Below are 14,339 nucleotides of genomic sequence, written 5' to 3' on the forward strand. Positions count from 1 at the left end.
ATAATGATAATTATTGAAGTAAACAAGATTTTGGGATTGTGTATAAGGTCATGGACATTTTCACTTGTTTATCAGCAACCGGTAGAAGTTACGTCTCCTTCGCTATTTAATTAGAGTAAGACTGTATACATACTGCTATATCCAAGGGCAAAAAAAGTAACGTTTAGTAAAGATATGAAAGATTTTTCAGTGATATTTATTTCTTCACCCAATAGCTTTTATTAAGTGTCTTTTTATGTATAAGAATAATCTTTTTTGAGACAGAGTTTCTCTCTTGTTGCCCAGACTAGAGTGCAATGTCACAATCTCGGCTCACTGCAAACTCTGTCTCCCGGGTTCAAGCGATTCTTCTGCCTCAGCCTCCTGAGTAACTGGGATTACAGGCATGCACCACCATGCCTGGCTAATTTTGTACTTTTACTAAAGACAGGGTTTCTCTATGTTGGTCAGGCTGGTCTTGAACTCCCAACCTCAGGTGATCCGCCCACCTTGGCGTCCCAAAGTGCTGAGATTACAGGCGTGAGCCACTGCACCCGGCCATGTATTAGAATAATCTTTAGGAATTAAAATAAATAAATAAATAAATATTTTGTGCTCCTCGTCTTCAAGGAGTTCTCAGTCTAGTGGAGAAAGTAGAACACAGGAAAACATGATCTTAAAAATAAAATAGTGTAATAATTGCTATACCTAGGGATACCCAGCTAAACCATGGACATTTGTAGGGGGAACATCTAATCTGCAGGTATCACATGAGCATGCTAATTTGATAGATTTATTGCTGTATATTACATGAGAAGGGTAGATCCAGAACTGAAAGGAGTCTATCATCCAGCCATCTGTTACAGATCAGGACAGAGTACATTTCAGAGAGCACAGTTAAGAACATGCTACTTCATGGGAGATGGAAGATTGCAAGAAGCCTCTTGGCAATCCTCACTTCTTACGCCATTTCTTTATTAGAGTAAATTGTGTATGTTCCTTGTCTCTGTGATGGGGCCACTACTCTAGGTAATGGATGAGACATGATGGAGTGGGTTGAGGAGGGAGATACATATGAGGTGAGTTTAAAGGAATTTGAATTATTTGGCGTGAATAAGAGAAATCTGGGACTGTCTTTAAAAAAGTTTTGGGTTTTTTTGGTAGTAATTTTGTACTCAGAGAAATGTTGCAAGACCAAGAATAGTACAAAGAATATCTACTCTTTATCCAGATTTACCTGTTGTTAATATTTTGTGCCATTTTCTTATCATTTGCTCTCTTTCATACATATGTATATGATGAATATGTGTATATATATGTTTATATGCATATTATGGCCCTTTACCTCCTAAATACTTCAACATGTATTTCCCAATCATAGGAATTAAAAAAAAAAATTGCACAGTATGGACTTTACTAAATTTAACATTGATGCAATAGTTTAATCTACCATTTGTATTCCAATTTTATTTTTCAATTGGCCCAGTCACCTTTATAGTATTTCCCCTTCCACAGACTGCTTTTTAAAGAGCAAAGAATGAGTCATGAGTAATTTTTAGTAGAAACTTTCTATTAAGAGTCTAAAGACAATCATGGTGACTTAAAGTTAGATTCCTGTTTTGATCCACATCCATGCCTCCCCCAAACTTTCCTATCTTAGAAAATGACAGCACAGTCCCATTAATTGTTCAAGCCAGAAACCTGAAGCTTACTTGGTTTCTCTTTTAACTTTATCCTTTGAGTTTAACCCATCACTGAGTCCTGCAGTTTCTGTCTCCCCCATGTATCTTGAAACCCATCTTTTGGCTGGGTGCCGTGGTTCTCGCCTATAATTCCAGCACTTGGGGAGGTAGGAGGATCACTTGAGCTCAGGAGTTCAAGACCAGCCTGGGCAACATAGTGAGACCCCGCCCATCTACAAAAATTAAAAAATTAGCCGGGGGTGGTGGTGTGTGCCTGTGGTCCCAGCTACTAGGGAGGCTGAGCTGAGAGGATTGCTTGAGCCCAGGAGGTCGAGGCTGCAGTGAACTATGATCATCACCCCATTGTACTCCAGTCTGGACGACAGAGAGAGACCTTGTTTCAAAAAAAAAAGAAAGAAAGAAACTTGTCTATACCTCTCTATCCATCTACTTCAACCAACCTAGTCTATCATCGTTTCTCATCTGAACTCCTACCTGATTTTTTTCCTGCTTCTACATTTTCTTCTTTCCTATTCATTCTCCACATAACAGCCAGAATGATCTTTTAGAAATGTAAATCAGATCGGCCAGGTGCAGTGGCTCATGCCTGTAATCCCAGCACTTTGTGAGGCTGAGGCAGGCGGATCACCTGAGGTCTGGAGTTCAAGACCAACCTGGCTAACATGGTGAAACCCCATCTCTATTAAAAATACAAAAATTAGCCAGGCGTGGTGGCGGCACCTGTAATCCCAGTTACTTGGGAGGCTGAGGCAGGAGAATCGCTTGAACCTGGGAAGTGGAGGTTGCAGTGAGCCGAGATTGTGCCACTGCACTCCAGCCTGGGTGACAGAGTGTGACTCCATCTCCAAAAAGTAACAATAATAAAAGAAAGTAAATCCGATCGCGTCACCCTCCAGTTTGTACATTTAGTGGCTTTCCACTGCGCCAGAGCGGTCTCTGCATAGCTTAACTCTTCTTTAGTCCACAGCTTTAAAATATTCTCCCTCAGAGAGGCCTTACTTGATGCCCAGTTTGTTATTTTTCCTAAAGCATTTCATTGTTTTCTTTTATAGCACTTATGATTTGTAATTATTTAATTTTTTTTCTTTTTCTCTATTTCCTACACTAGGTTGTAAGTGCAAAAAGCACAGGGACCAGGTCTGTTTTGTATACTTTTATATACCTAGCACATTGCTAGGGTTATAGCAGGTGATTAATAAATATTTGAATATTTGAGTGAAAGGAAACCTGAGAGGTTATCTAATCTTACCTCCCACCAATTTAAGAGTCTGCACTTTCTCTGTCAACTGCTTATCTAGCTTGTTTTTTAATGCTTTCACAAATGGACAGCTCAGTGTTTTATATAGTTGACTCTGTTGAATATTTTGATAGTTTGAAAAGTTTTACTTTTTGGGCTGAAAACTGCCCTTTTCTTACTTCTATTCATTGATCCTAGTTCTGCCCCTTTGTCACAACTTAAACTATTTTGACCCTACATATAGTATCTTAAACTATTTGACAGCAACCGTCACGTGTACTCTTGGCTTTGTTAGGCTAAACCATTTATAAGTGCTTCAGCTTTTCATCATGTGACGTGTTTCTTTACCCTTACCTCCTTTGTGTCCCTTTTGCCAGGGTAGCTCTAAAAGTGGTGTAGTGAAGGATAATAGGTATTTATAATCTTTGGTCATCGTCTGTGATTAAATGATTTATAGCACATTAATTCCATGTAATATACTGTGGCCCTTAAAATAACAAATATAACTGTAGAACTGTGGGATATATTTATAAAACAGTGATGTTTTAAAAGTAAAACATTAAATTGTATCTAGATAGTTAATATAGCTGACTCTGTGTGTGTAGATGAAATTTAGAAGAGTACATGAAGTAATGAGAGTAGTTGTTTAGTTGTGTTAAGGTGGTAGAATTAATAGGGAGAAGTTTTTTTTTTTTTTTTTTCTTTTTTTCTTTGAGACAGAGTCTCACTCTGTCACCCTGGCTGGAGTGCAGTGGTGTGATCTCGGGTCACTGCCTCCTAGATTCAAGTGATTCTCATGCCTCAGTGTCCAGAGTAGCTGGGATTACAGGCATCTGCCACCATGCCTGGCTAATTTGTGTATTTTTAGTAGAGATGAGGTTTCGCCCTGGTGGCCAGGCCTCACGTGAGCCGCTCACCTTGGCCTCCCAAAGCCCCAAAGTGCTGGGATTACAGGTGTGAGCCACCGTGCCTGACTTTATTTATTTAAGAGACTGGGTTTCACTGTGTTACCCAGGCTGGACTCGAACTCCTAGGCTTAAGTGATCCTCCCACTCTAGCCTCCCGAGTAGCTTGGACTATAGGCATGAGCTACCATGCCTGGCCCAGAAGTTTTAAAATATAGAGTATTTTATAATTAGTTTATAAGGAGAAAATATAATGCTTGGAAATGTCATTCCAACTAGAATTAAGTGATATTTCAGTAGTCTGCATTAAGACTGTATTTCTTTTAATGTAGTTTAAGAATGCTTGTTTTGTGGCCTTATCACATTATAATAATAGCCACATTTGACTAGTGGCTACTGTATTGACAGGGCAGATATATGTATTGGGTAAGGGCAGGTGGAGAACATTTCTTTTGGTACAATGTTCTTTGGATAGTGCCAGAATAAGAGATTGTGTGGGATGGATCACTCATGACAGCAAGATAGGCAAAATGGTGACTTGTAGGTCTGCTGCGGTGGCTCACACCTGTAATCCCAGCACTTTGGGAGGCCGAGGCAGGCAGATCATGAGGTCAGGAGATCGAGACCATCCTGGCCAACATGGTGAAACCCTATCTCTACTAAAAATATAAAAAAAATTAGTTGGGTGTGATGGTACACACCTGTAGTCCCAGCTATTCTGGAGGCTGAGGCAGAATTGCTTGAACTTGGGAGGCGGAGGCTGCAGTGAGCCAAGATTGCGTCACTGCACTCCAGCCTGGCGACAGAACAAGACTCCATCTCAAAAAAAAAAAAAAAAAAAAAAGTGATTTGTGTGCATGCACTCCTTTTGAGGCTCAATCCTGAAGGTGGAGGAACCAAGGTGAGGTGTGGGGACAGGGCCACAAGACATAGTTCATGGCACTGGCCATTAGGTGGCAGTGTCTCCTCAGGCCTGCTAGTTATTGGAGACTCACTCAGGGAGTAGGAAGAATGAGGGGAGCAGTCTTCTCGGTGAGTGGGCAAGGTTTCTGTATATGTAAAAGTTTGTTGGTAGTGTCTTTGTATTTCAAAGAGTACCTCTCACCACCACCACGGCTGCCGCTGCCACCACCACCACCACTACTACCACCACCTCCTCTTACCATATTAAGTGCCACTGACAGGTTCAGTGGTCCTGATTCCTGATTCTCTGTATGAACTTGGACAAATTACTTAACTTCTGTAAGGCTATTTCTTCACCTGGGAAATGAGAATAAATATACCTATCTAGTAGTTGTTAAGGTAAGAAGTTAAGGTTAAGATATGATAGTTCTTTATTTTTATTTTTATTTTTGGAGACAGAGTCTCTGTCACCCAGGCTGGATTGCAGTGGTACAATCTTGGTTCACTGCAACCTCCGCCTTTTAGGTTCAATTGACTCTCATGCCTCAGCCTCCCAAGTAGTTGGGATTACAGGCACGTGCCCCCACTCCTGGCTAATTTTCATATTTTTAGTAGAGACAGGGTTTTACCATGTTGGCCAGGCTGGTCTCAAACTCCTGACCTCAGGTGATCCACCTGCCTTGGCCTCCCAAAGTGCTGGGATTACAGGCGTGAGCCACTGTGCCCAGCCTAAGATATAATTCTTGTAAGTGAATAGCACAGTGCTACGCATACCCCTGCTTGCTAACAATTAGTTATCATCTAAGGGCCCTTACAGTCATGTTCTCCTCTTTTGTTTTCAGCAGGGATGGTTAAGCCTTTCCACCCTCTGGTTGCATAGGAAGGACAGTTTCTTGCGTCGGTCATGGAGATCCTGTATAGCCTGTCTTCCACAGGTGTTCCTGTCTCTTGAGATAGCAGCTGAGCAAGCCCCGGGACATTATTCATTTGTATGTACTAACATCCTGTTATATGCCAGGCTCTGTGCTAGATGCTGAGTATTAAAAAAAAAAATGAGTCTTTAATTAGGCTATTGAGTATATGTTGCGGATATTTTCATTATGCTTATGTTTTTGAAATTACTTGTTTTGCTCATGTTCTGTATGCTTTTGTTGGTTGAGTTTGCTTATAACACTTAGTAAGATCTAGTCCCTGCTTCCTCCAGCCCCGTTCAGCTGCAGGTACGATTTCCATACCCTTCAGGTTTAGCCAATCCTGACTTAGGTGGGTGAGTGGGGCCTGCAATTAGCATGGCTACCGTAGGCACAATGTTTATCATTCCCATCAAGCTGCCACTTTCTTCAGGGATTAGCTGTAAACCAGAACTTCTGCCTTGTTTTCCCCTTTAGCATTTTCAGTCTCCTGATAGGACTGGGAGCCCACCTTGATCTCATGGTGGGATCTTGTTCCAAATATTGTACCCACCATTTTCTTTATTTTAAACCTCCTCTTTGAGCTCTTTTCCTGCAGAAAAGAGGGTACAAAATAAAATAAATAAATAAATAAATATACCCAGGCCAGGCATGGTGGCTCATGTCTGTAATCCCAGCACTTTGGGAGGCTGAGGTGGGTGGATTACTTGAGCTCTGGAGTTCGAGACCAGTCTGGACATTGTGGCGGAAACCCATTCTTTACAAAAATTAGTCAGGTGTGGTGGCACACACCTATAGTCCCAGCTACTGGGGATGCGGAGGTGGGAGGCTTGCTTGAGCCCAGGAGGTCGAGGCTGCAGTGAGCTGTGTTTGCACCACTTCACTCCTGCCTGGGTGGGAGACAGAGGGAGACTCTATCTCAAACAAAAAACAAAGAAGATTGCCTCTATATTGTCTCAAGTTACTGTCTTTTTTTTTTTTTTTTGGAAAAAATAGGGTGTGTTTGAAAGAATAGGTTATGTTTCCTGACGGTTTATCTCTTTATTCTTGAGCCTGTTGTAGTCAGGTTTCTGTACCTCGTCTTGTCTCCTGAAACTGCTTTGGCAAAGGTGACCAAATTTGTAAACTACCAAGCCCAATTATTCTTTTTAGTTTTTAGTTTACTTATATGTGGAATTTGACACTACTGCTTGTTATCTTCAAAGTTTCTTTCAAATTACTTTTTTAGTTCTGTTCTTTGCACCACCCCCGACCCTTCCTCCTATCCATTTTTTTAAGTGTCGGTGATACCTTTCTCTCCTTGTACATCTTCTCCAGGTGACCTCACTTGTTTTTGGTGGAAAATCTGACCATCATTCCTGTGCTGATAATTCCCAAATCATCATCTCCCTTTCAGATTTTGCCCTTGCATTTCAGACTCCTTTGACCAGTAAACACCCTGGTGTATGCTCTCTAGATATGCACCTCAAAGTTAGCTTGATGTGTTAAGTTTGTGATCTTTTTTCTCCAGACATAATGTTTGCCCTCAGTGAAAGGCAAACATTATGACTGGGTAAAACGATCATGTCCAGTCAGACAAGTCCAGAATTTTGAGCTCTTTCATCTCCCATATCTAATCAGTCACTCATCCATTTATTTGCTAAGTATTATGCTCTCATTTTGTGCCCATTATTGTGACAAAATTCTTTAGATTTAATATTGCTGATATCTTTTGTACCTTTATTTTTTATTTTTTTATTTTTTAAAACCAGAACATTTATTGTACGACTAATCGCTGACATTCTTAAGATAAACTGGATGCTGCAACAGCTGCCCTCCTGGGTTTAGGTGTTGTTCCTTCATGGAATCCATGCCTGAATCTGCGATATACAATTTTTAGGTGCCTCATTTGACCAGTTCTGGTGGTATTTCGTCTTTTAGCCTTGGCACTCCAGTTATACTTTCTCTTGCGCTTGGCAGGGTAGCCACATTTGCCACAGGTCGACTTCTGAAGGTGGTAGGCCTTAGAGCCACAGCGGCGGCACAATGTGTGTGTCTTACTGCGACGCTTTCCAAACGATGACGTTCCCTTCGTCATCTCGCTTCTGCAGCCGAGACCAGAGAGCTCTTTTGTACCTTTTTGCTACAATCTTTGTTGTCTTTCTCATGTTGTAACGTCTTAACCCATCTCCCCTTCTTAACCCATCTCCTCCATACTTAAATCAAAGTGACTTTTCAAAATTCAGGTGAGATCTTTTTTTTTTTTTTCTATGGTTTAAAACCTTTTAGTTTCCTAATTGCCCATAGTAAAGTCCAAACTTCTTAGTATGGCACATAAGCCACTCTGTAGGCTGTATTTTTCCCCTGTTCTTCCTTCTTACGCATTTCTAAAACCCTGTTCGCTACCATTGTTCAGTCAACAACAATTTTCTGAATGTGTCATGCTGGTTCCATGCTTTTGTTTATGCTCTTAGGCTATATTGTTTTTTCACATTCAGTGTCTGTATTTCTATTTACTGTTTATCTTTTGAGACTCAGCTCAAGTATTGCCTCCTCTACGAAACCATTTATGTTATCCCTCTCTCCCAGTTAAGCACTTTCTTTTTTGTTCCTCCATGTGCTACCCCATATACTCTACTCTAGCAGTTATAATACTTCATTCCTCTTCTCTTGTCTACATGTCTTTTCCCTTATCTTGGAAGGTCTTATTTTATCCACAACCTCTATCTCACAGCCTGATTGATAATAGGCTTTCAATAAATGTTTAATGACTGAATGAATGTGTTTTAAGTCATTGCTGTAATAACAGCATTTCTTCCTTTACCAGATCATAAGCTGCTTATGGCAAGTACTGTATGTACCTTCTTTACTTTTCAGGATCTTGTCTTATAGTCACTTAATAAAAAAGTGTTGTGGCTGGGCACTGTGGCTCACGCCTGTAATCCTAGCACTTTGGGAAGCTGAGGCGGGTGGATCACCTGAGGTCACGAGTTTGAGACCAGCCTGACCAACATGGTGAAACCCTGTCTCCACTAAAAATACAAAAGTTAGCTGGGCATGGTGGCAGGTGCCTGTAATCCCAGTTACTTGGGAGGCTGAGGCAGGAGAATCACTTGAACCCAGGAGGCGGAGGTTGCGGTGAGTCGAGATCATGCCGTTGCATTCCAGCCTGGGTGACAAGAGTGAAACTCTGTCTCAAAAAAAGAAAAATGTGTTGTATTAATCTGAGGTAGAGGTTTGCAGTGGATTAAGTGTGCCCTCTCTACAAAGGAAGAAGTTGAGTTATGTTAGTCCTAAGCACAGTAAGATATTTGATGGTCATTATAATTAATTTATAGATGCAAACATTACAGCTAACTTTAGTCACTTTGGTATTTGGCAAATCAAGCAGATTCTCAGTGTCAGTACTCTGGGAATTGGTTAAATACTGTTAACTATTTTAAGGATTTTTACTTTTAAAAAATGTTAAGGTATGGGTGTCCTAGTTGCTATTAAGAGTTGTGTGAGCAATTATCTAAAACATTTTGTAACTAAATCATATAGGTAGTCAACATTTAAAGAGCACAGTCATACTGAGATTAAAACTGTGCCATACTCCATTTCTTTTGTAATTTAGTATTTTTTAAAAAATATATTTTATGCCAAAAGTTTTAAGTTCCTTCTTCAAAAAAATGAAAGAAGTAGGTGTCATGGATATGCGTAGAGATTGAGATTCTAAATTAGAATACATTATTAAGAAGGAAGCTATCAGGGAAGAGATTAGGTTTCTTCATTAGGGTTAGTAACTCAGTGTAGTTTGTGGAGAGGTGGAAAAAAAATCAGTATTAGTACCTGTTTTACTTATGTAAACAGGAACCTATAAATAGGAGCTTTTAAACCAGTTCTAGAGGACCTCAGATATTAATTGAAATATACCGCCAATTGTGTGATAAGCTGTTATGCTTTATGCGTGTGTGTGTGTGTGTGTGTGTGTGTGTGTGTGTATATAGATGTGTTGATAATGTAAATTTTAAGTAAAAATTAGTAAAATATGTAGCAAGACACTATTAAGGAATATGCTGTTTATTCTTGCTTTTAACCTACATTTGTAAAAAGCCAGTTAGGTGCCAGCCTATGTCTTAGGGCTTGACTGAAGCAGCAAATGAATGAAAGTCAGTCTGTGTTCTCAAAGAACTTGGCCTCCAGTGGATGGAAAATAAACTTTGAGTGGTCTGAGGGGCATTACTTGGTGTGTTGACAAGAAACAAGAGCCCACATCTGAGGCTGGTGGGTTTGGCTTCTGCAAAGGTGGTTTGATACCATGAAGAATGTGTGAAGGGTGAGGGGTAGTGCATTTCAGACACAAGACTATATATGCAAACACTTGTTGGTGAGACCATGGTTTTATGGGATCTGTGAGTCTCAGAACTCCCAACAAATCAGGCATAAACCTTTACAGTTAGTGGAATAATTGAGGCTGATGACTAGCTACACCGTCCATAGAAACCTTGAAAAATCCCTGGCTCCCTTTTCTCTCCATTGGACTTGCTTCCCAGTGTATGTCCTCATACTTATTTTTTATGACATTAATTATATTTTTATGTGTGTGTGTGTGTTTTTTTTTTTTTTTTTTTTTTTGAGGCAGACTCTCACTCTGTCGCCCAGGCTGGAGTGCAGTGGCGCGATCTTGGCTCACTGCAAGCTCTGCCTCTCGGGTTCATGCCATTCTCCTGCCTCAGCCTCCCAAGTAGCTGGGACTACAGGCACCCACCACCACGCCCGGCTAATTTTTTTATATTTTTAGTAGAGACGGGGTTTCACTGTGTTAGCCAGGATGGTCTTGATCTCCTGACCTCGTGATTTGCCTGCCTCGGTCTCGCAAAGTGCTAGGATTACAGGCGTGAGCCACTGCACCTGGCCATATTTTTGTGTTTTTAAATGTCTAGTCTTTGCTGGGCCATTAGCTCTAGGAGTGCAAGGTTCATATCTGTCTGTGACAACTGTATCCACAATAACTTGTGCAGTTACTGGCACATAATGGATGTTCAGTAAATGTTTAGTAGGCAAATAATGCTTTTATGGGTAACATAATGGTGTTATGGAAAGCATATAGTAGTTCTGTTGAAGAAGAGAATGTGGTTTAATGCATGATTTTAAGTATCAGTTTTTTCCTTTCCCATTAGGTGGAATTTAGCCACCTAGACAGTAAAGAACACACATGCCTCTTGAGTTGCTCACCTCTGTTTTCCCCTGCCTACAGTGGTTTGGAAGACATAGATAACAACGAAAGAGGACATTTTGGGTGAGGTTAGGGTCTAAAGTTAGCATGGAGTTTAAAAATCTTGTATAGTTGCCGGGCGCGGTGGCTCAAGCCTATAATCCCAGCACTTTGGGAGGCCGAGACGGGCGGATCATGAGGTCAGGAGATCGAGACCATCCTGGCTAACACGGTGAAACCCCGTCTCTACTAAAAAATACAAAAAACTAGCCGGGCAAGGTGGCGGGTGCCTGTAGTCCCAGCTACTCGGGAGGCTGAGGCAAGAGAATGGAGTAAACCCGGGAGGCGGAGCTTGTAGTGAGCTGAGATCCGGCCACTGCACTCCAGCCTGGGCGACAGAGCGAGACTCCGTCTCAAAAAAAAAAAAAAAATCTTGTATAGTTGAAATTGCCCTTGAGAAAGAAACCAGGTGGTGACTTAAGTTTAACCTGGTTATCTTTTCTTGCAGCTTTGATTGAGTACCAAAGAGTCAGTTCAGAGAGTTGGCTTCTGCAAAAAATACCTGTTTTCAGATAGTAGTATCTCACTCTTGAAAATTTACTCATACTGTGCCAAGCATGTGTAAACTGAGACTTACTGAGGGAGAAAGAGATTCATGTCTTTTCCTATATGTTCACTTTATAAGTATATTTTTATAGAGTGGAATGATGAGTGGAATCACCTACACCATTAATGTTCCTCTAGCTCTGGAAAGTAATTTTACTTTGTCTAAATTCAAATATATTATATATATGTTGGGAGGCCGAGGTGGGCAGATCACCTGAGCCCAAGAGTTGAGACTGCAGTGAGTTGTGATACCACCACTGCACGCCAGCTTGGGTGACAGTGAGACCCTATCTTTATATATATATACACACACATATATATGTATATATATAATACACAGACACAAACACGTAATGTGATTGCCTCAACTATTTCCTCCTCCACCATCTCCACTCTTTTCAGGTACAGAAATTCATTTATTTACAAACAGTTTAAGTTCTGAAAGGCTGTTCATAAATTCTGTAAACAATTGCTAACATCTTCCTTTGGTGTCAGGCATTGCTGAGAAACTTTTCTTTCGGTTGGTTGCTTTGTTCATATGTACAGAAGCTTATGAGTTGAAAGTAGAGGAGTTTTTTATGTGTGGGACCTGTGAACCTAGGCATTTACTGTCTCCTGGTCCTAGGACCCTGCTTTGCTTTGTGAAGTTTGCTCTTCAGAAAGATTCCTGTAACCTTCTCCCAGTGGAAATGACTCAAGGCCAGGAACATCTAATTTTCAGGACCACACTTTTTTTTCCCCAACTTTTTTTTTCTTTTTAAAAAGTGCTTTATGTCCAAAGGATTACTTAATTCCCCAAGGATGAGTTAATTCAGGCATTATTGTACCAATAGTGTTTTATACAGTTGTGGGACTGGGAGGGGACCCTGGTGCACCTGCAATTCTGAAGGGTCCATTGTATCTGGGGGAAACAGAATGGAATGTAAAAAATGTTTAGTTGATTTATGTGAGGGCCAGGTCAAGAACAGGTTAAACTAATTACGATAATAGGGGTTAGAATAGAGCAGGCGTTCCACAATATTTGTGGGTATCAGAATCACCTGGAAGACTTCATTAAAACAAGCTCTCTGGGCTCTACAGAATTGCTGAACACTATATCTAAGGTAAGGCCTTAGAAAATCTATTTTTAAGAAGTTTCTAGGTGTTATTGATACTGCTGATCAGCCTTGGTCAGATTAGTTAGAAGTTTATGCTTTTGCTAATTCAAGAGTCCTTTGTCTTTTGTAGGAGGAGTTAAATGTAGAGATCCAGGATTTGGGAGTTCTCTGAATGGGAGTATGCAGGTGCTCCTGAGAGAGAAAATGAAAATGAATGCCAAGAGAAGGAGGATAATGTGGAATGTGCCGAAATTTATTTCATATCTCTTTCCCTAATGAAAGCGTCCTTATTTGGGGTTTACTTTTTTATTTTTATTTTATTTTCTGAGATGGAGTCTCACTCTGTTGTCCAGGCTGGAGTGCAGTGGTGCAATCTCAGCTCTCTGCAACTTCTCTCTCCCGAGTTCAAGTGATTCTCCTGCCTCAGCCTCCCAAGTAGCTGGGATTATAGGCACCTGCCACCACACCCAGCTAATTTTTGTATTTTTAGTAGAGATGTGGTTTCACCATGTTGGCCAGGCTGGTCTGGAACTCCTGACCTCAGGTGATCACCTGTCTCGACCACCTGAAGTGCTGGGATTACAGGCGTGAGCCACCATGCCCAGCCGGGGTTTACTTTTTTAAATGAAAATTACATATGGATGCTTTCAAACATAATGTGTAGAGAAAACAGCATAATTCACCCCTAGTGTTACTTACCACTCACCTTTTAATAGTTTCAGTTTTAGCTGTCACACTCCCTTTCTTGAGGGGTGTTTTGTTATTTAATGGAGTGTTTCAGATTTTCTTACTTTGTGATTCCATCATTTTTTTCTGTATTTATTAGTTGTGATTCTTCTATAAAGAAGATTTTCTGTCAGTTTTTTGATTACTTTGAAATAAGGAAGAGGATACATGCTTAATTCTTTTATCAATTTGTAGAATAAGTTGTCTTCACAATAAGGCTTATTTTTACTCTTTATAGGATTAGAAGTAGTTTGAGGCTTTTAATTTTTTAAGAGAAGTTTTAAAAAATGAAGCATAACTTACATACTACAAAATACATAAATCTTTTTTTTTTTTTTCTGCCCAGGCTGGAGTGTAGTGGTGCGATCTCGGCTCACTGCAAGCTCCGCCTCCCGGGTTCATGCTATTCTCCTGCCTCAGCCTCCCGGCCTCCTGGGTTCATGCCATTCTCCTGCCTCAGGCTCCGGAGTAGCTGGGACTATAGGCGTGTGCGACCACACCTGGCTAATTTTTTGTATTTTGAGTAGAGATGGGGTGTCACCGCGTTAGCCAGGGTGGTCTCTATCTCCTGACCTTGTGATCCGCCCACCTCGGCCTCCCAAAGTGCTGGGAATTGCAGGCGTGAGCCACCGCACCCGGCCAAAATACGTAAATCTTAAATGATGTACTCTTGGTGAATTTTACACCGTCCAGATCAAGTTGCCAACATCTCAGTCAACCCTTTTTCAGTTAGCCCCCTCTTGCAGAGTTAATCTCTGTCCCAGGGATTTTCAACATATGAACTCCAGATTGGCAGAATCAACATCACCTGGAAACTTGTAAAAAGTACTTTTTCCTAAGGCCTTACCTTAGATATGTTGATTCAGAAACTCTGGGAGTGGAGTCCAGAGATCTTGTTTTAATGAAGTCTACCGGGTGATTCTGATACACACAAGCACTGTGGAACCACTGTTGCATTCTAACGCATATTATCATAATTAGTTTAATCAGTTCTTGACCTTACTCTCACATAAATCGATCAACCAAACATTTCTCACATTCTATTCTGTTTCCCCCAGATGCACTGGATTTTTTCCTGTGCCCCTGGGTGAGAAGT

At 40.8% G+C, this 14,339-nt stretch overlaps 1 protein-coding gene and 1 pseudogene across 3 annotated transcripts in view; one reads left to right on the plus strand and one right to left on the minus strand.

The window, feature by feature from the left end:
• CCSER2 (coiled-coil serine rich protein 2) overlaps nt 1-14,339 on the plus strand; it is a 199,710-nt gene that overhangs the window by 17,331 nt on the left and 168,040 nt on the right. The gene's annotated exons all lie outside the window — the stretch shown is intronic.
• LOC111551977 lies at nt 7,422-7,733 on the minus strand (annotated as a pseudogene).

Source organism: Piliocolobus tephrosceles, chromosome 9 (genome assembly GCF_002776525.5).
Source record: "Piliocolobus tephrosceles isolate RC106 chromosome 9, ASM277652v3, whole genome shotgun sequence".
NCBI lineage: Eukaryota > Metazoa > Chordata > Mammalia > Primates > Cercopithecidae > Piliocolobus > Piliocolobus tephrosceles.